General features: G+C 45.9%; 1 pseudogene across 1 annotated transcript in view; it reads left to right on the top strand.

Moving 5' to 3' along the window:
* The window catches only part of LOC311074444 (inter-alpha-trypsin inhibitor heavy chain H3-like), a 42,518-nt pseudogene that overhangs the window by 20,778 nt on the left and 1,583 nt on the right, over window positions 1-20,157 (top strand). The window contains exons 10-15 of the transcript XR_014609548.1: window positions 891-1,015; window positions 1,112-1,317; window positions 17,824-17,901; window positions 18,376-18,402; window positions 18,525-18,623; window positions 18,744-18,915. The product of XR_014609548.1 is annotated as an inter-alpha-trypsin inhibitor heavy chain H3-like (transcript). The remainder of the gene's footprint in view (window positions 1-890; window positions 1,016-1,111; window positions 1,318-17,823; window positions 17,902-18,375; window positions 18,403-18,524; window positions 18,624-18,743; window positions 18,916-20,157) is intronic.

The raw sequence follows: 20,157 nt of genomic DNA, 5'->3' as shown, positions 1-20,157 counted from the left end.
TCTAAACACGTATATCCGATTCCCCCTTGAATTCCAAACCACCACAAGGTGAAGGCAACACGTTTTCCTACAGAGATAGCTTTTTAATGTTGTATTATTTATGAAGCAGATGAAAAGGCTTCACTATTAAGCTTCTCTTTCTCTCTCTCTCTCTCTCTCTCTCTCTCTCTCTCTCTCATTACAAAAGATTAAATCTTACAGCTTTTATTTTCCTGTATCCGTTCAGTCAGATTTTGTGCTGCAAAATATCCATGACAGCTGTTATCTTGTCCATGTTGGCAAATATTCATGGCCACCGGATATGAATTAATCTGTGCGGATCAGATCACTGTAAACGCAAGTCTAACTTAAAGACCAACATTTTAAAGGAATAGTTTGTCCACAAATTCTATAATTATTTACTCATGCTCATGTCTTTCCAACTTGTTAGCTATTATAATATAATAATACTAAAATAGAATATTGTTATTCACTTATAATCATGTGAATATTCTTGAAAAAATCTCCTTTTGTGTTCAATGGAAAAAAACATCAAAATACAGGTTTGGAATGACTTACAGTAAGTGTGAGTAAATAATGACTTGCATTGTCATTTTTGTGTGTGTGTTATTCCTTTTAAACCTCTAGAAGTGTTCAACACACTAGATCAGGGTTCTTCAAATCCAGCCCTGGAGGGCCACTGTCCTGCAGAGTTTAGTTCAGACCCTGATCAAACTCACCTATCTGCAATTTAATAGTATCTCTGAAGACCTTGATTATCTTGTTCAGGTGTGTTTGATTAGGGTTGGAACTAAACTCTATACGACAGGGTCCCTCAAGGACCGGATTTTAGGAACCCTGCATTAGACCATAAAAATGTAAACTTCTGACCTTTATTTTCTATTTTCCAGAAAAGAACTAAAGTGACATATCGTATTAATCAACCTGTGGAGAAACTAAACAGTGACAGACCTGAAGAGAACATTATTGAAAGATTATGGGCCTTCCTTAGAGTAAAGCAGCTTCTGGAGAAAGAGTAAATATACATACTTCTCACTGATTCTACTGTAGGCCTATATGTATGAATCATAGTATTTCTGAATCTTCATTTGTGTTTTTTTCTGTATGTCAGAGTGCTTCTAAATGGCCTGGAAAAAGACAATGTAAAGAAAGAAGCCCTTGAACTTTCTCTGAGGTACAACTTTGTCACACCGCTTACATCAATGGTGGTCACCAAGGGTGAGGAAATGCAGGTTGCCCACAAACCCAAAGAGAGAGAGAAATCAAATACATGCCTGGTCCCACCCACACCAGCACCAGCACCAGCAGGAAAACCAGGTGAAAAGAAAGTTTATTTAAATTATGCTTTTTTGGACATACTTAATATATTTAAATTATATTATTTTGAAACAACATTAAGTATATTAAGTGTATTTCAAGATGTACTTAAGATACATTTTTAAGCTATTTACAATTTTAATATTAAAATGGTACCAATATTAAGAAATACACTTAAATGTACTTATTTAATTGTATTTCTTAATATACTTTCATATTTCTTAAACTACAGTTAGAATATATTTGAAGATTCATTTTAATGTACTTCAAGAACATTTAAATGTATTAGCATTACACTACTAGTTTATTAGAAAGCCGTTTTTTTCAGTATTCAAAATGGTATTTTAAAAGTGCAAAAATAATTAAATATGAATGTTAAGAGTAGACATACACTTTGAAATCAAAAAACTTTATTATACCCTCTTGTTGTGTACATTGCAAAATAAAGAGAGTACATTGAAAAAGTACAGAAGCATATAATCTCTTGACCAAAATACATTATAATAAATGAAATATCAGTGAATTTTTTTGTAGAACATTTCAGTTATTCCTGTATTACTGAAAAGTAGCTATGAATGTTACATCACTGAATAAATAAGCATTACAATGCAATTTTCTGAAAAAATAAATAATTTTGACTGAAAAACAAAGTGCAGAAGTGAATAACTTAAGCCTGCAAATGGCTGAACTAAAGAAACAGAAGAGTTTAAATGTCAGATCTTCATCTTCAAGTGGACGGTCACTTTGAGTATGATTAATTTTCTGCAAAGGAGGGCTTCAGTTTCAGACACTGTAGTATTTGAAGACTGCTTTATTACAGGATCTGTGAAAGGGAAGAATACTTTAAATAAAATGAACCAATGATTAACAAATTTTTTTGTATCCATGTTTAAATACATGTATTATAATTTGCATAGAAATGCATTAGAATTCCGATGACTTCTCAGTTTATCCTTTAAAAGCTTTGGCTATATCCTCATTGTTTATCTTCTTGTCTTGTCTGCCTCCAACACCACAAATTACAGTGAACAGAGTTCAATCAAAAAGTCACTGATATTGTTATTTGCAGCAATAAAGCAACCTGTGAGTATTAGAGGGTATGTTGTATATTGATAATTGTGGTTCCCTTTCGTGGTCACTCCACATAAATGTTGTGTTTATGTATGGCTGCTACCTTGTATGTAGCACTTGTATATGTTGTTTATGTGGGGCTGCTACCTTGGCCAGGTCTCTCTTGTAAAAGAGATTTTTGATCTCAATGAGACTTCCTGGTAAAATAAAGGTAAAATAAAAATAAAAAATAAAAATTAGAAGCCTGATTCCTGAGTCTACACTCTTCATCTTCGAGACGAGCGAACTCTCCGGTGTTGGTGTGACGGCGATTCCCAGCGAGTGCACATTACCCTGCTGATCTGCTCAGTGATCTGACAGATAGTGTGTTTCTCCCTGGTCGCTTCAGCATCGCAGAGTTTTTCCTCTCACAAAAGAGCATTGCACGCGGCACGTCTTTTTAAAGATGCCTCGCCCGTGCACTTCTGGTTGCGGTCGCAATGTATCCAATTCTGATGGGCACAATCGCTGCTTTTTGTGTTTGGGCATTGATCACGCTAAAGCAGCGCTTGTGGATGATTCATGTTCCCACTGCGGGAACATGACCATCTCCGCGCTGAGGTCGAGACTCAATGATCTCCTAGTGAGAGTCCCCCCACCCACACCCCGATCTACTGCCTCCCCGAGAGGTAGTACTTCGGCTGGTGGCCGGGGTGACCTGAGGGTTACGGTGTGGAACAAACCGCCGACTCGTCCACGGTCCACACCCCCCTCTCCAGCGCTGGTACCCGCGAGTGTCCAGACTGAGATCGCTGGTCCCTCCACGGAGGCCCCGCGAATCTCGTTTGGCGCTCCAGAAGAAGATGCAATGTCGATTGCTGCATCACAAGGTGGGCATGAGTCCTCGGGTAGTGAGGATTCGGCTGTGCTGCCACCTTCGGGCGCGCCAGCATTGTCCGAGTCTGATCCCGAGATGACGGCCATGCTTTCCCGGGCAGCCGCGGCCATTGGGCTCGAGTGGTCCCCTCCACCCGACCCAGTGCGCTCGCGGCTGGACGATTGGTTTTTGGGTGCGGCCGCTGACCCTCGTCGGCGTCCAACCCCAATACCTTTCTTCCCGGATGTGCATGAGGAGGTCACGCGGTCCTGGAAGACACCATTGTCCTCCCGTGATCGTTCGTCGGCCTTCTCCGCCTTTCCTCCCCTCGATAAGGCTGATGCTTGTGGGTACACTGGGGTTCCCCCGGTGGAGCGTTCTGTCGCGATGCAGCTGTGTCCGGCAAGCACTTCATCGCGTGGCGACCCAAAGCACCCATTCAAAGCCTGTAGATTTTCGTCTACCCTGGTGGCGAAGTCTTACAGAGCGGCGGGACAGGCAGCTGCCTCTTTGTATGCCATGGCCATCTTGTAGGTCTACCAGGCCCAGATGCTCAGGGACATGCACGAGGGTAGGACTGACCCAGGGCTCTTCGATGAGCTGCGTGCCGCCACCGACCTTGCTCTCCGAGCGACGAAGGTGACCGCACGCTCCACGGCTGTGGTCCAGGAGAGACATCTCTGGCTGAACCTGGCTGATATGCGGGAGGCCGAGCGGACTCGTCTGCTCGACACCCCCATATCCCAGGCCGGCCTCTTCGGCGGTGCGGTCGAGGACTTCGCCCAACAGTTCTCGACCGCTCAGAAGCATACTGAGGCGATCAAGCATATTCTGCCCCGACGGCCCGCTGCTGCCTCCACCCAGCCGTCGGCACAGAATCCTCAGCCTGCTCGCCGCCGAGGGCGCCCTCCCGCGGCTCCCGCCCCTCCCGCACGGCCCCAGCAGCAGCCTCCACCCGGGCCGCGTCGTGGAGGAAGCCGCAGGAAGGCGCCACAGCCCTCTCCGGCCCCGCGCCCCGCTAAACGCCAGGCTAAGCGGCGCCCCTGAGACGGGCTGCTCAGGATTGGCAACCAGTTCTTTACAGGAGATGGTAGCAGGGCCACTCCTTCCCCCGGTGGAGGGCCGGGGGAGAATCTTTTGTTCTCCACTCCCCGCTGCTCGTCCAACGACGGGCAGCACCCTAATGTGGTTAAAGAAAGAACTGATTCCCTTAATCCTGAGCCCACAGAGTTCTCGGACCATAGTGCGTGCCGCCCACGGGTCCCGCCACTACCGTCCCCCTCTGTCACAGAGTTCTCGGAAGACAGCACGCGCCGCCCACGGGCCACGCTCCTCTCATCCCCCTCTGTCGCCAGACCCCTGCCAGATAATGCACAGGTAGACCTGTTTGCCTCCCACGACTCGTCCCACTGCGACCTGTATTATTCCCTGACCGAGGGCACGCTCGGCACGGATGCACTGGCGCACAGCTGGCCGCGGGGCCTACGCAAGCATGCGTTTCCCCCAGTGAGCCTCCTTGCGCAGACTTTGCGCAAGATCAGGTAGGACGAGGAGCAGGTCATTTTGGTTGCCCCGTATTGGCACAACCGGACCTGGTTTTCAGAACTGATACTCCTCGCGACAGCACCTCCCTGGCCAATTCCCCTGAGGAAGGACCTGCTTTCTCAGGGACGGGGCACCCTTTGGCACCCTCGTCCCGATCTTTGGAACCTCCACGTGTGGCTGCTGGACGGGACGAGGCAGGTTTGAGTACCCTACCACCAGCGGTGGTGGCTACCATCACTTCCGCTAAAGCATCGTCCACGAGACATGCTTATGCGTTGAAGTGGAACCTCTTCGTCAACTGGTGTTCTTCTAAACATCAAGAACCCACAAAATGCCCGATCAGTGTTGTGCTTTCCTTCATGCAAGAAGGGTTGGAGCGAAGGCTGTCTCCCTCCACCCTGAAAGTGTATGTTGCCGCCATTGCCGCACATCACGACGCAGTCGATGGTAAGTCTCTGGGAAAGCACGACCTGATCATCAGGTTCCTGAGGGGAGCGAGGAGACTGAATCCTCCTCTCCCTCCCCTCGTACCCTCTTGGGACCTCTCAGTGGTTCTAACTGCCCTGCAGAGTGCTCCCTTTGAGCCTCTGCAATCAGTGGAGCTTAAGTTTCTGTCAATTAAGACAGCGCTCCTGGCTGCATTGGCCTCCATCAAGAGGGTAGGGGACCTGCAGGCTTTTTCGGTTGACGAAGCGTGCCTGGAATTCGGGCTGGCTAACTCTCACGTGATCCTGAGACCCCAGCATGGATATGTGCCCAAGGTTCCTACCACCCCCTTTCGAGATCAGGTAGTGAACCTGCAAGCGCTGCCCTTGGAGGAGGCAGACCCAGCCTTGGCACTGCTCTGTCCAGTACGCGCCCTCCGTGCTTACGTAGACAGAACGCGGTGTTTCAGGACCTCAGACCAGCTCTTTGTCTGTTATGGTGGGAAGCTGAAGGGAAAGGCTCTCTCCAAGCAAAGGTTGTCCCACTGGATAGTGGACGCCATTGCTTTGGCATACCAGCAGCAAGGTCGACCATGTCCCCTTGGTGTGACGGCCCACTCCACTCGGAGTGTGGCATCCTCTTGGGCTCTAGCGCATGGCGCCTCGCTAACAGACATTTGTAGAGCTGCAGGCTGGGCGACACCCAACACTTTCGCGAGATTCTATAATCTCAGAGTGGAGCCAGTTTCTTCTCATGTACTCGCTTCAACTAGCCGGTACTAGATTCTGCTCAGGTGTCTTCGCTTGCTCGCCATTCCTCTCCACGGATGGGATACGTGCGATATTTCCTCAGGTGAGCTTAATAAGCCCTGAGTTCCTCCAGCACTGTCGACGTCAACGCCAGAGTTATGCCACCGGCAGCTTTCGCGCTTGACTAGGTGCCTCCATGTGCATGGTTCCCCCTCTGGGCGACCCCCACATGTGTATTCCACTGTAAGCCTCTCTGAGCATGTGTCTTTCCCTTGGCAAGCCACCTTGCCACCCCTGGGGTTGAAATATTCCACCTGCGGCTGGACACCCCAGTGATACTCCATATGTAGCCCCTCTGGGTCATATGTGTATTCCAAGTCCCCACCTTCGGGCTGGGCATAATGGCATATTTCCTCTGAGATATGCTTCCCAGTGTACCTTGGTATTCCTGTGTTAAGTAGGACTCCTTTGTCCGTGCTAGTCTCACGACAGGGAGCTCAGACTTACGCAGGGCACTGGAAGACAGCCGAGGTGGCGTGATTAGACTGGGGACCCCATTCGTCGTCATCCGACGTAACTCGGAGTGACCACGAAAGGGAACGTCTTGGTTACGTATGTAACCCTCATTCCCTGAGTAGGGAACGGAGACGTTACGTCTCCCTGCCACTTCCGCTGTACCGCTGGGAACGCCTGAGTTCAGTCTCGGCTCCTCAGCGAAGACATATCTGCATATTGCCGGCGTACTTCCTTATATACCCCCGGCGTGGGGCGGAGATACGCTATGCAAATTCCGCAGACCCATGGCATTTCATTGCCATTGGCTCGTTTTATATACTCGAAGGTGATAGGCTTTCTAAGCGAAACCCCATTCGTCGTCATCCGACGTAACGTCTCCGTTCCCTACTCAGGGAACGAGGGTTACATACGTAACCGAGACGTTTATTTTAACCTATGGTATTTCCCAAAAATGTGTCTATTGTGGTCATGCTAACATGCACTCTCTTCACCTCTGTTGCAAAGATTTAAGGAAATTGGAGGTTGTGCAAAATATTGTATGCCAGGACTAGGACAAGTGACTTGCAGCTTTACCAAAAAACAAATAACAAACAGATTTTTACATGAATGACTCAAAGAAAGCACAAATTAGCCACCTGCACAGGACACGTTGCTAACATTTTCCTACCAAGACATCACCTTTCCTTTAGGCCTGATTGAAAAATCTCTATAACAGAGGTGATATGACATTAAAACATACTTACAATAATACTCTCTTCTTCGCTTGTCTCTGCACTCAGATTTCAGTTTTTCTTCTATAGCAGCTGATCTGAAAAACTAAAAATGTTAATATTTCACAAACAGATATTTGAGGCATTAATAGTCATTTATAGCATTAATTTATTCTTTTTACCCATCTGTAATAATATAAGAAAATAAACAAAAAGGCAATAAGGTTGTCAAGCTTGAACAAATATAAACACCAATCAACATACACTACCATAATTGGCTGGTCAGCTCAAGACAAAGTAATTTGTAATTGTAACTTCAAATGTTCATAACATGTTTTTTTCCCCAACTTTTCAAAGATCATTGACATCATAACAATGAAGCCAAATTGTTCAGGAAATGAAAAATAAATACACCGCTTCATTTAGCAAATAAAAAGAATGTTAATGTAATGTTGTACATGTTATAATGACTAATAATTATGTTTTCTGCTGATGCACAAAACATGGACAATGTTTTATAGTTGCTTAAGACAGACAAATGTTTCCACATAGATTTTAAACAGATTTATCAAAGTCTTTAGACTTTGACTATATACCTAGTGCTGTTACCCGTTCACCTGTCAGCATCATGTTACAGCGGTTAACATCAGTATTCCACGTGTTAGCCATATTACAGTACATAGCAGCCCTATCCACCTAGGAAAAAATTAAACAGTGAGCTATTTATTTATGCAAACTGCAAATATAACTTACCAGAACTTCTGAGGCCAGTATAGCTTCATCTCTTCGCATCTGCTTCAACTTAGACTTGAAAAGCTTGGCTCTGATTGGTCAAATTGAATGTAGCTGCACTGAAAAAGACATGCTGTTACACTTTGTGTCAAATACAACTGGCACAGCACAGACAAGTAACGTTAAAGGGGGGGTGAAATGCTATTTCATGCATACTGAGTTTTTTACACTGTTAAAGAGTTGGATTCCCATGCTAAACATGGACAAAGTTTCAAAAATTAAGTTGTACGTTTGATGGAGTATTTCTGTTCCAAAAATACTCCTTCCGGTTGGTTACAAGTTTCGGAAAGTTTTTTTTCGAGTATGGGCATGTGTGACGTCAGATGGGGCGGAATTTCCTTATAAGGGTCCTAAGGGCACTTCTCCCGGAAGGGCGCGGGCGCATCCGTAGACCAGAGCGAGAAAGCGAAAGCAGTACGCCCATCAAAGCGCTGTGCTCGGCTTTAGGGAAGTATTTGCCGGATTTGCAGATCGTCTAGTGCTTAAGGATGGACCATCCCAACGATAAAGGTTCACGGTCGTGCGTTGGAACCGCAGGCGGTGAGTAAAAACTGCTTCAAATGTCTGTGTGTTGTTAGCTATTGGCGCGTAAGCACAGCAAGTATGTATCTATGGAGTATGCGATGTATGGTGTGTGTGTGTGTGTGTGTGTGTTTAAATACATTTGTTTAGCTGGCCACTGTAGGTGTCTGTTTGTTTATTGTAAAACCACTCCAAACAACAATACACAAAGAGTATGAAAATATGTTGAAATAAATGAATTATTTCATAATAAGCCTAGGGGCCGTTCACACAAAGCATGATTCTTCATTGAAATGCGCTACTATTCCATTGTTTTTCTATGAAAATACTAGTCTGATGCAAAACTGTTCCGCTTGCTACTTCTAAATCACATACAATAATCCATAATCCAATTCATGTCCTCATAAACCACGAGTAAACACACACAAATGTTGTAAAACTTGCGCATGACATGGTGTTCTAAAAACACTGTGCTCAAGTTAAAACCATTTCTACTTTTAAAAAATTCTCGAGACCTTGTGTTTTCCCCCATTTCACTGCCCATCTCACGTTTTTCTAAGCAACAATGCGTTCTGTATGTATGCTCGTGATTCTTTAGCTCCGCCCACACGGCACGCCTCCAGCCGCTCGTTTTTTTCCGGAAAGACTCGGCACAGCCGAATGGCCAATTTTTATAAATATAATAAAACTAAAGACTTTTTGGAGATATGAAGGATGCAATACTACTCTATAGGTACTCAAGATTAACATGAGATTGACTGAAACTGAGTGTTTACCTTTAATATAAATCTATTATAAACATACTACTTGAATTTCAAATATATTTTTTAATACATTTAATACTACATCTTTTTCAATTAGTAAGATAAAATAAAGAAAAAGTGCTGTTAGATATGTATTTGTTTTATCAGAATAATCTTCACACCATGATATCTTGCTGAGCATTGTTTCTCCATAGCAGCAAAACGAAAGTCTAAAGTCCAGTCCAGACATAAAAACAGTCTTTTAAAAAAACACACACACACAAACAGCATAAAATGCATAAAGACCTACTAAAACAATATGACCATTACTTATTCTGTGAAAATTGTGACTTTAGGTAATATACATTTGCCACACAATTTATCACTTGCTGTGCTGTTCAGAAGTTTGGGGTCAATATGATTTTATTTTAATGCTTGGGATGTGTGAAATTGAGCACACTTAAAACTTTATTAAATTCATAATAAAATCCTAAAAAACACTTTTATCATTTTGTTTCCACAAAAATATTAAAGGAACACTCCACCCATTTGCATTAAGCTTTGCATTGTTAGAAACCCAGTCATACTGTCGGAAAGTCTTTTATTTTCTGTCGTTTTATTTTGAAACTGTAGTGATGTCATTTCCTTTCCGAGCGCATCACATCCTCATTCCCGACTCCGCATTCTGTGGGATGGTGGCTCTCGTGTGCGTAACCTAAGCGAAAACCACACACACATATACCTATTTGCACCAATGCTTGTACCCAAACTTCAATAATAAAGTTTGCTGGAATAATTTCTCCGTGCCCTTCTCTCTGACCGGAGCCCTGTCAAAGGAAACTGTCAGACCAGTATTACCCCCTTCAGAGTGTCCCACTCTATCACATGGTCCTTCGAGCCGGAGCTGACAGCTTTCTGGAGACAATATGGAGCCAGGACAACCATCTGCAGATCCAGCAGTGCGTTCTCGACCCCAGCGGGAGATACAGTTACCAGCATCCCTTGCAAACTTTGAAGTTGGGTACACACCGAGAGTCACAGTACTTCCTTCCACCGAAGCTGAGGAACTCGGAGCAGCAGCCCCAGCTCACGACATCCCAATCCCTGATCCACTTTCACTGCCATTTGTGAGAGCAGAGTCATGTCGATCCTTGGTATCTTCTCATCGTAGCAGACCGAGATCTCGAGCCAGTGCTGCCTCATCAACCAAGAGGTCCGTTGCAGACGGGCTATCCGAGCTACAGAGTGCCATGTTGGAGGAACAGGTCAAGCGGATGGAATTAGCAGAAGTACAGCGGCAGATTATGGAGCAGACGCTAGTGGACGAGCAGTGTACTCTTCTAGACAAAGAAGCTAGAGACGCCCTCGATGAGAAGGAGGAACTTCTCAGAGAACAAGAACGGCAGAGACGTCGACTGGAGGAGAAAGCAGAGATGGCATACAAGAGTAAAGAGGCTATCACCAGGCATCAGATGTTGCGACGGCGACTGAAAGAGAAAGAGATGGAATTGGCGCAAGCAGCTCTTATCACGTCTTTCCTGAAGGAAGAAGGAATTAAGAGTCCCAGTTCCTCCAGGCCCCTCAGTGAATGTGAGTACAACCTAAGGTCCTCATCAGAAGCTCAGCCTCTCCTACTCCACTCACAAGGTGGACATGGACTGCTCCATTCTACTCCATCGATTCATGTTCTGCCACCAGTCTCCAGTGAAGTCATTAGTCCACCTGTCTCGACCAGTCTTCCATCAGTCCAGCCCGCTCCACAAGTGAGTGCTTATACTACTACTAGTATACTCACCCAGCCGTAGCCTACGCATATTACCATGATTCCTCCTCCTGCAGTCATCAACCCAGCGTCGCAGTCGGCTCCCAGACCAGCCGTGAGTGCCGTTACCTCACGTGCTCCGCCACTGTCAGTAGAACAGTATATGGCCCCACTTCGCCAGCCACAGATGGTCTATAGCCAAGCCCAGGTCCAATATGTGCCTCCACCTGTTACACCTCTACAGCCAGTGCTATCAGCTGCTAACACGCTGTCCTATCCTTACCCCGCCATGCCACCTTTGCCACGACAGGGCACAGCGCCTCTAGATGACAGGGCAGCACCAGGTACAGACCTCATGGAGCTCCTAGTTGCCACATCTTATGGCCTTCCTAGACCTACTCTACCTCACTTCACCTCAGGTAAAGAGTCAGACTTTGGCCTGCTCAAGATGGCTTTGGACAATCTGCTCAATACACATGCTCACCTCACAGAGCAGCTCAAATATCAAGTCCTCCTCGATCACTTGAAACTCCCAAGCGCCTACAAGCTAGCCCAAGCCTACATGTACCATCCAAAGCCGTACACCTCAGCCCTCCAGGCTCTCCAAGATAAATATGGGCAACCGCGTCAGCTCGTGCAGAGCGAGCTGGGTGCCATCTTAAACTCACCTCACGTAAGATCTGGAGATCCAGAGGCATTTGACAACTTTGCCCTATCAGTACAAGGTCTAGTTGGCATGCTCCGCTCCCTCGAGGGTGAGAATGGCTACGAACTGCGATGCGGCTCCCACGTCGACAGGCTGCTCAGCAAACTGCCTACTAACTATCGAGACGCGTTTGTGGAGTACAGCATAAACTGAGGCATCCTGAGGACCGGCACTGATCAGACCTACACGCTTGAAGACTTCTCTGTTTGGCTTCAGTTAAAGTCACAAGCAAAGCGCATTTCATCTCGAGCAGCTCTGATGTTCCAAGACCAGCCTAAGCCAGTCAAGGGCCAAAGGAAATCACAGGGTCCTTCATCCAACGTGTTTTACAACACTGAGAGCCAAGCTAAGGTAAACCCTCCAGATCCTGCTCGCAGCACAAAGTCACCCAAAGGTAAACCCAGTGTAAAGCCTTACTGCCCGTACTGCGACGCCCGTGAGCTTATGTCCCAAATTCAAAACGCTCACTCCATCAGAGATTTCCACCTGGATTAAAGACAGAGACTGTTGGAGGTGTGGCAGGAACCATAAACCTGAGGCATGTACTCTCAAGAAGCCTTGCCAAGTGTGCAAACAGCAACACCTGACCGTGCTCCACGAAGTGTGTTCCCAAGAGGCTAAGAAAGTGTTAATGGTCAGTGCTGCTCCCAACACCATATACGTTGACCGTCCTAGTCGTCCGCAGAGAGTCATGTTGAAGCTAGTTAAGGTGTGCCTGTACAATGCCGAGCACTCTCTGGAAGGTTTCGCTATTTTGGACGACGGATCAGAGAGAACCCTCATCCTTCCCTCAGCAGTCCGGCATCTCCATTTAGCCAAAGAGCCTGAAAGCTTGCCTTTGCGTACTGTCCGCCATGAGGTGATCCATCTACAAGGAGCCACTGTCTCGTTCGACATCTCCCCAGCTCATTCTCCCAAACAAAGGTACCACATCTTTCATGCCTTCACTGCTGGTGAGCTGAGCCTGTCTGAGCATAGCTATCCTGTCAAGTCACTCATGCGCAGATACCCCCACCTGCAAGGTCTTCCTCTGCCGAAGGTTGACAAGGTCCAGCCGCTTCTGCTAATAGGCTCTGACTTTCCACATCTGCTGCTTCCCAAACAACCGGTCCGAGCAGGTCCTCCTGGGAGTCCTGTAGCTGTGTGTACTGCTCTTGGTTGGACATTGCAAGGCCCAACCAACCTCAACCTCACTGGTGAGCACTCTCACTGCTACTTCACCATGTCTCCTAACTCAGAGCTGCAGCGGCACGTTGAACGACTGTGGGAAGTTGACATAACCCCGTATGCCAACGCCAAGACTGTGATCCGCTCCAAAGAAGATCAGCAGGCCCTAGAACTGCTGGAACAACGCACAGTCAAGGTAGAAGTGGATGGAGTAATAAGGTATGCTACTCCACTACTGAGGCGCAAAGCTAGCCTCACACTCTGGGCTCCAAAGCACACATTACTCCCACAGCTACGGAGCACAGAACGCCGTCTAGCCAAAGCATACACCTACTGTCAAGAAATACAGAAGCTGGAACAGTTGGGCTACGCCAAACCTCTACCTCCTGACACAGTAGACAGCTCCACAGAGTCCTGGTATCTGCCGCACCACGTTGTCCACCACAACGGTAAGGCGAGGATTGTCTACAACTGTTCCTACCAGCACAACGGTCAAAGTCTCAACAGCCAACTGTTGCCCGGTCCGACCTTAGGTCCTACTCTCCTCGGTGTACTTCTTCGGTTCCGAGAACACAGTGTGGCTATCAGTGGTGACATCAAAGCGATGTTTCATCAAGTTCGCCTGCTACCAGAAGACAAGCCCCTTCTCCGTTTTCTCTGGAGAGGTATGAAGAGGGAGGAGGAACCAACGGTGTATGAGTGGCAGGTTTTGCCATTCGGGACGACATGCAGTCCCTGCTGTGCCACATACGCCCTTCAGCGGCATGTGAAGGATAACAGCAGCGGTCATGAGGACATCCTACACCTTGTGGAGACTGCCTTCTACGTCGACAACTGTTTGACCAGTGTCACGAACGCTGATGAAGCCAAGACCATTATCAACCGGATGCGTAAACTGCTCTCAGCTGGAGGCTTTGACATCAGGCAGTGGGCCAGTAACACCCCCACAGTTGTTGAGCATCTTCCATTGGAAGCGAAAGCAGCAAGCACCGAGTTGTGGCTCTCTCAGCCTCGACAAGATCCCGAAGAGCCAGCCTTGACTTCGCTGGAACTGCCTTACCGATCGCCTTGGTTACCGCCACAGACCAGTAGAGTATTCACAGCCAACTCTGAGGAACGTCTATAAGGTGATGGCAACACAATATGATCCCCTCGGATACCTAATTCCATTCACCACACGAGCGAAGATCCTGATTCAAGACCTGTGGAGAGTGGGAGTTGGCTGGGATGAACCGATCAGACCAGAGGCTCTGCTGGATATCTGGACACAATGGGAGAGTGAACTAGTCCATCTTCCACAAGTGGAAATCCCCCGATGCTATGTTCCATCAGTATCAGACACTGGGCCACCCAGACGAGAGGCACACATCTTCTGCGATGCCTCTGAAAGAGCCTACGGGGCCGTCGCTTACCTCCGCACCCAAGACAATCAAGGTGAAGTCCATATTGCATTTGTGATGGCTCGGTCACGAGTGAGCCCTCGCAAACAACTATCCATGCCACGCCTCGAACTGTGTGCTGCTTTAGCCGGAGCCCAGCTGGCTAAAGTCATTATGACAGAACTGTCACTCCCTTCCCAGCAAGTCAATCTCTGGACTGACGCGATGACAGTTTTAACGTGGCTCAATTCCGACTCGTGTCGCTACAAGGTCTTTGTAGGAACTAGAGTCGCAGAAATTCAAGAGCTCACTGAAAGCTCGACCTGGCAGTATGTCAGCACCACTGACAATCCAGCCGATGACCTTACTCGCGGCAAACCCTTGCTCGAGCTCAGCCAGCCGAACCGGTGGAGCCAAGGTCCACCATTCCTCCGACAACATCCAGACTCCTGGCCAGTGCTTCAGTTAATAGAAGCCCAAGAAGCTGACGAGGATGAACTTCGGAAGACATTGTTCTGTGGAGCCACCACCTGCTCTCCGACCACGACACTCGGGTCTGATATAGACAACTGGGACAGTCTTCTCAAGGCTACCCATGAGAGTCTTCACGGGGCGGCTGATGACCAGAGCAGCCCTACCATGACAGCAGCTGACGTCCAAACAGCAGAGCTACATGTCCTCAGACAAGCCCAGAGTGAGTCCTTCCCTGAAGAGGTGGAAACTCTTGCTGCTGGTAAGTCCATCTCGAGACTGAGTCACCTGCTCATGCTTGCTCCAGAGTATGATGAAGCTGTTGGCCTGGTGAGAGTGGGAGGTAGACTACGCAGAGCAGAAGATCTTGACCCAGATGCGATGCATCCTATCATCCTCGATCCCAAATCTCATGTTACGAAGCTGCTCATTAAGAAATATGACAGTGAACTGCTACATCCTGGTCCCGAGCGGGTTTTCGCCGAGATGAGGAGAAGATATTGGATCCTCCGGGGAAGAGAGTCCATCAAGCGTCATCAGCACGGCTGTGTTGAATGTCAGAAATGGCGCGCTACTCCAGTGGTCCCTCGGATGGCAGACCTACCCCCTGCCAGACTCCGCTTATACAAGCCACCTTTCTGGTCGACTGGAGTCGATTGTTTCGGTCCCTACAACATCAAGGTGGGCCGGCGCACAGAGAAGCGGTGGGGTCTGATTTTCAAGTGCATGACGACGAAATGTGTGCATCTTGACCTACTGGAGAGCATAGACACTGATGCTTTCCTGATGGCTCTCTGCCGCTTCATCGCCCGCCGCGGCAAGCCATTTGAGATCCTGGCTGACAGAGGAACCAACTTCCGAGGTGGAGCTGCGGAGCTGCAAGCCAGTTTTGCCACTTTAGAAGTTCCTCTTCAAGAACAGCTGGCCAGACAGCAAATCGAGTTCCGTTTCAACCCCCCTGGGTCTCCACACTTTGGGGGAACGTGGGAACAAGAGATCAAGTCGATTAAGTCAGCTCTCCAAGTCATCCTTCGGGACCACACCGTCGCCGAACCTGTGCTGCAAACTGTGCTAATTGAAGTGGAGGGAATACTCAATGCTAAACCGCTTGGGTACATCTCCTCCGATGCCGCGGATCCGGATCCCCGACGCCGCGACGCATCACTCCCACAGGCTGTCTACGCATCTAGTGACCTTCTCAGCAGAAGAAGATGGCGCCACAGCCAGATCCTGGCGGACCATTTCTGGTCCAACTTCATCCGTCGCCACCTCCCGGACCTTCAGAAGCGGTCGAAGTGGCACAAGGACACAGACAATCTGACTGCTGGCCAGGTGGTGATGGTGGTTGATTCGCAGCTACCCAGAGCTCAGTGGCCCATCGGGAGAGTGGTGAAGACCTGTTCCGGTTCGGATGGACGAGTCAGGGCAGCTGAAGTTAAGATCAAGGGACAGACCTACCTACGGCCAGTCGTACGCCTTGTGCGGCTGCCAGCTTGGGAGGATGAAGACGACGCAAACTAAGTAGACTTTCCTTTGGGATTCAAATTTATTGCTAAATTTGGGGGCGGCTATGTCGGAAAGTCTTTTATTTTCTGTCGTTTTATTTTGAAACTGTAGTGATGTCATTTCCTTTCCGAGCGCATCACATCCTCATTCCCGACTCCGCATTCTGTGGGATGGTGGCTCTCGTGTGCGTAACCTAAGCGAAAACCACACACACACATATACCTATTTGCACCAATGCTTGTACCCAAACTTCAATAATAAAGTTTGCTGGAATAATTTCTCTGTGCCCTTCTCTCTGACCGGAGCCCTGTCAAAGGAAACTGTCAGACCAGTATTACCCCCTTCAGAGTGTCCCACTCTATCACACATACTATTGAATGGTCGTGCAACACTCTCTAATTTTCCCCTGAGACGGGAGAAATCTGTATTTACCTCTTAACACTTCCTCTCACAATGACGCAAAAATCGTCATTTTGCATCATTGTCGGAGGAAGTGTAAGAGGGGGGGATTTCTGTTGAGACTACAAGCACTAGTTCCCACTCTTTCAAACCCGCCCATAGGGGGTTGGACCTAATGCGCTAACAGACCTATCACAGATCAGTGCCAGTGCGTTTGATTTCCAATGCCATCCTCTTTTTCCCAGACATATCCAGCCGTCGAGATCGTCCAAAATGTCCGGGATTTGGCTTTTGCTTTCTACAGTCGCCATTCATTGTTTACATGCACACCTTTTGTTTCAATCTAACTGAATTCATTCCGATTGGAGAATCTGAATGTAGTGTTTACATGAACGCTAAACAAGTGATCGGTTATAATGTGCGTTTTAACATTGCAAAGAAAATTCCCGCTCCTCCGTGAGAGATGCGAGACCGGCGCGTCTCAGTAATGATGCTACCGGCCTCGCGCCGTTCTCCCACAGCCCTCCGCCTCGTCCTGCTCGCCACAGTAAACATGATGAATGGCGACTGTAGAACGCAAAAGCCGAATCCCGGACATTTTGGGCGATCTCGAAATCCCTGGCAAACTCATCACGGAGACTCACTAGTAGCCTAGCTTTGTTGTTGTCAACTGCCCTCTTTTACCGGTAGGCGTGGCTTGGGAGTGGCCTCCTAGGGCAGCGAAGCAAGTGCATTCTGGGAGTTGTTGTCTTTCATCCACATAAGCCAAAAATACATTTTCTGGCTTTTCTCAGTCTAGAAAGCTCCAAATTCAAAAATTTCTTCACATTTCTTCTACATAAATGACCTATTTTAAATACACATTCATCTTTCCAGAGGTAAAGTGTCCCTTTAAGCAGCACACTGTTTCCAACATTGATAATATGTTTCTTGAGAAGCAAATCAGCATATTAGTATGATTTCTTGAGGATCATGTGACACTGAATACCGGAGTAATGATGCTGAAAATTCAGCTTTGCACAGGAATAAATTACATTTTAAAACTATATTAAACAGTAACTTTATTTTAAATTGTAATGATATTTCACAATATTGCTCTGTTTACTGTATTTTTGATCAAATAAATCCAACTTTGGCGAGTATAACTATAAAATACTTCTTTCAAAAACATTTGAAAATCTTTCAGGCCTGGCCGGTCGTTTCGGTGTTGCCGGTCGTTTCGGTGTTGCCGGTCCTGTCGGTGATGGAAAGGATGCGCAAGGAGGTATTGTATATAACTTCCCTTTTTATTACCATTAGGAAAGTAACTAATAACAAATATTTTGATTACAGTACTTGAGTAATTAAATTAATTAATTAAATTAATTAATTAAACAATTCATTAAATTGTGGTACTTTTACTTGAGTAAAACTATTTTATTCATTAATATTTTATGATATGTAGAGGACCCATGACATGTTAATACGAAAATGAAAACAAGACTCTATAACTAACCAAAACAATGTTTTTCATATTAAATATTTCTATTTAGTATACAAGTCCATTTTTAGGTTCCAGGCTATTTTTTTTATCTTGAGAATAATGTTGGAAAAAGATGTTTAGAAAATGTTTATATTTTGCTATTTTGTATGCATATAGTGTGATATTTTTTTCTTCTTTTTTTCATGATCATATTTCCTTATTTCCTTTCATGATCATTGAAATTTCCATGGCAAATTTTTACTCGCATTTTGACAGGAAAACCTGGGGCATCCTCTCCTCCATGTACATAGGTCTTATTTATTTTATTTTTTTATTATTTTTTTTTATCTTGTATAGTGCATATACTTTTCATCTGACATCATATTTCGTTATTTTCATTTCTTCTTTCTCTTTTGGTACTTCAGTGAAGAGCATTAGGATTTTGAAATCTTCTGGTAATGCTAAGCCACTTTGTTATGATGTTCCTCCTCAGAAAGTCAGACTCCTACAAAACGACATATCAGGTCAGATGTCCAACATGATCTAGTACAGTTTAGTTAAATGAACATTATTATTCCATTGCTTTTCATTTTTCATCTCTATTTAAGCACAATCTCACTGTGATGTTTTTCTATATTCTTCAGAGTTTTCTATGAATGGCCAACTTGAGTCTGGGAAAGGCTTTAGTCAGATTGCAGTTCATTACAAAACTAATCACCGTCTGCTGCTCAGCACTAGTGAGATTACCTACTTTGATGGACAGGACACTGTGAAGTTTTCATGGGATCAAGACTATACCCACCATGAGAATGAACAGTAATATGCTTAAACTGTGTTGAATAAATCTTCAAGAATATTTTATATATTTTTTCACTATAAAAAAACGTATATTGTGTTAAAATGTTTTTTTTTTTTTTTTTTTTTTAGAATTTAACAATGTTGTTACAAAATATTTATTTATAGCTCCTTTTAACACAGTTTTTTGGGATATTGAAGTAGAATGCATTCATCAGTTAAGCCCAGTCACACCAAGAACAATAACTATAATGATTGCTATATTAGCTTCAACACCAATGCACTGGAACACTCTGTATAAGCACGCTGCAGTTTTGTCATCTGCCGTTTTTAATGATGTTTTATTAACAAATTTCGGGAGGAGCACGTTCAGATAATAAACATAATTAACACGAGTGGAGAGCATTCAGTTTGAGGTTTAATAATACGATAAGACAGTTTATCAGCATCCCTCCACCACCCCTTCTCCACACTTTTAGTTCTAACTATTCCTACACTTTTAGAAAATAAAGTACATAATTGTACCTTTAGGGGTACAATGGCTTGTCACTGGGGCTGTACCCTCAAGGGTACAATATTGTACCTAAACCTTTAAAAGAAACGGTACATATATGTATGTACCTTTTAATGCTTTTTGACCCTTGGTACTGTATACTGTATGTACCTTGAGGTCCAACAGTTAGCCCTGTGGGGTACGTTAGTGTAGATTGTACCTTGTGGGACAGAAATGGACTCTTACTGTACCCCTATTTCTGACAGTGTACCACAGGGGAGTTCTCTGGGTTCGGGCCAAATTCCGAGCTCGGAGCCCTCCCCCCGGACAACACCCCAAATACACATAAACCTGTGAACTAAATGTTGCTGAAGACGGTTCATTATGGAATACGTGAATGGCCAAATCCAAAGAATTAAGGTTATTTGCTCTCAATAGTAAGTTTGTCGATGACCATATGATTAGGTGGGCACATTATTTCATCTGGGGGGGCACTGTCCCCTATTGCCCCCCCTGCCGTCCAGCTTGGGAACTCGAATATTAATAATGCTGCCTTCACGTGCTATCAGAAATTTCCTAGTTCCCACTTCTGAAGTTGTGATTATACGAGCTCGTCGCATTCATGTGCTATGTTGTCGGGAAGAACATGAATCATGGAGGAAACCAGGTTTATTCTTGCCTATTTATTGGGAAAATCTTCCCAATCTTCCATCAACCCAAACTGATATTTAGCATCCCATTCATTGACAACTATATAAGCATATACTGTG

The sequence above is a fragment of the Abramis brama genome (genome assembly GCF_963993115.1).
Source record: "Abramis brama genome assembly, chromosome: 23".
NCBI lineage: Eukaryota > Metazoa > Chordata > Actinopteri > Cypriniformes > Leuciscidae > Abramis > Abramis brama.
The sequence above is the reverse complement of the archived record's forward strand: the minus strand, read 5'-3'. Positions and strand labels throughout refer to the sequence as shown.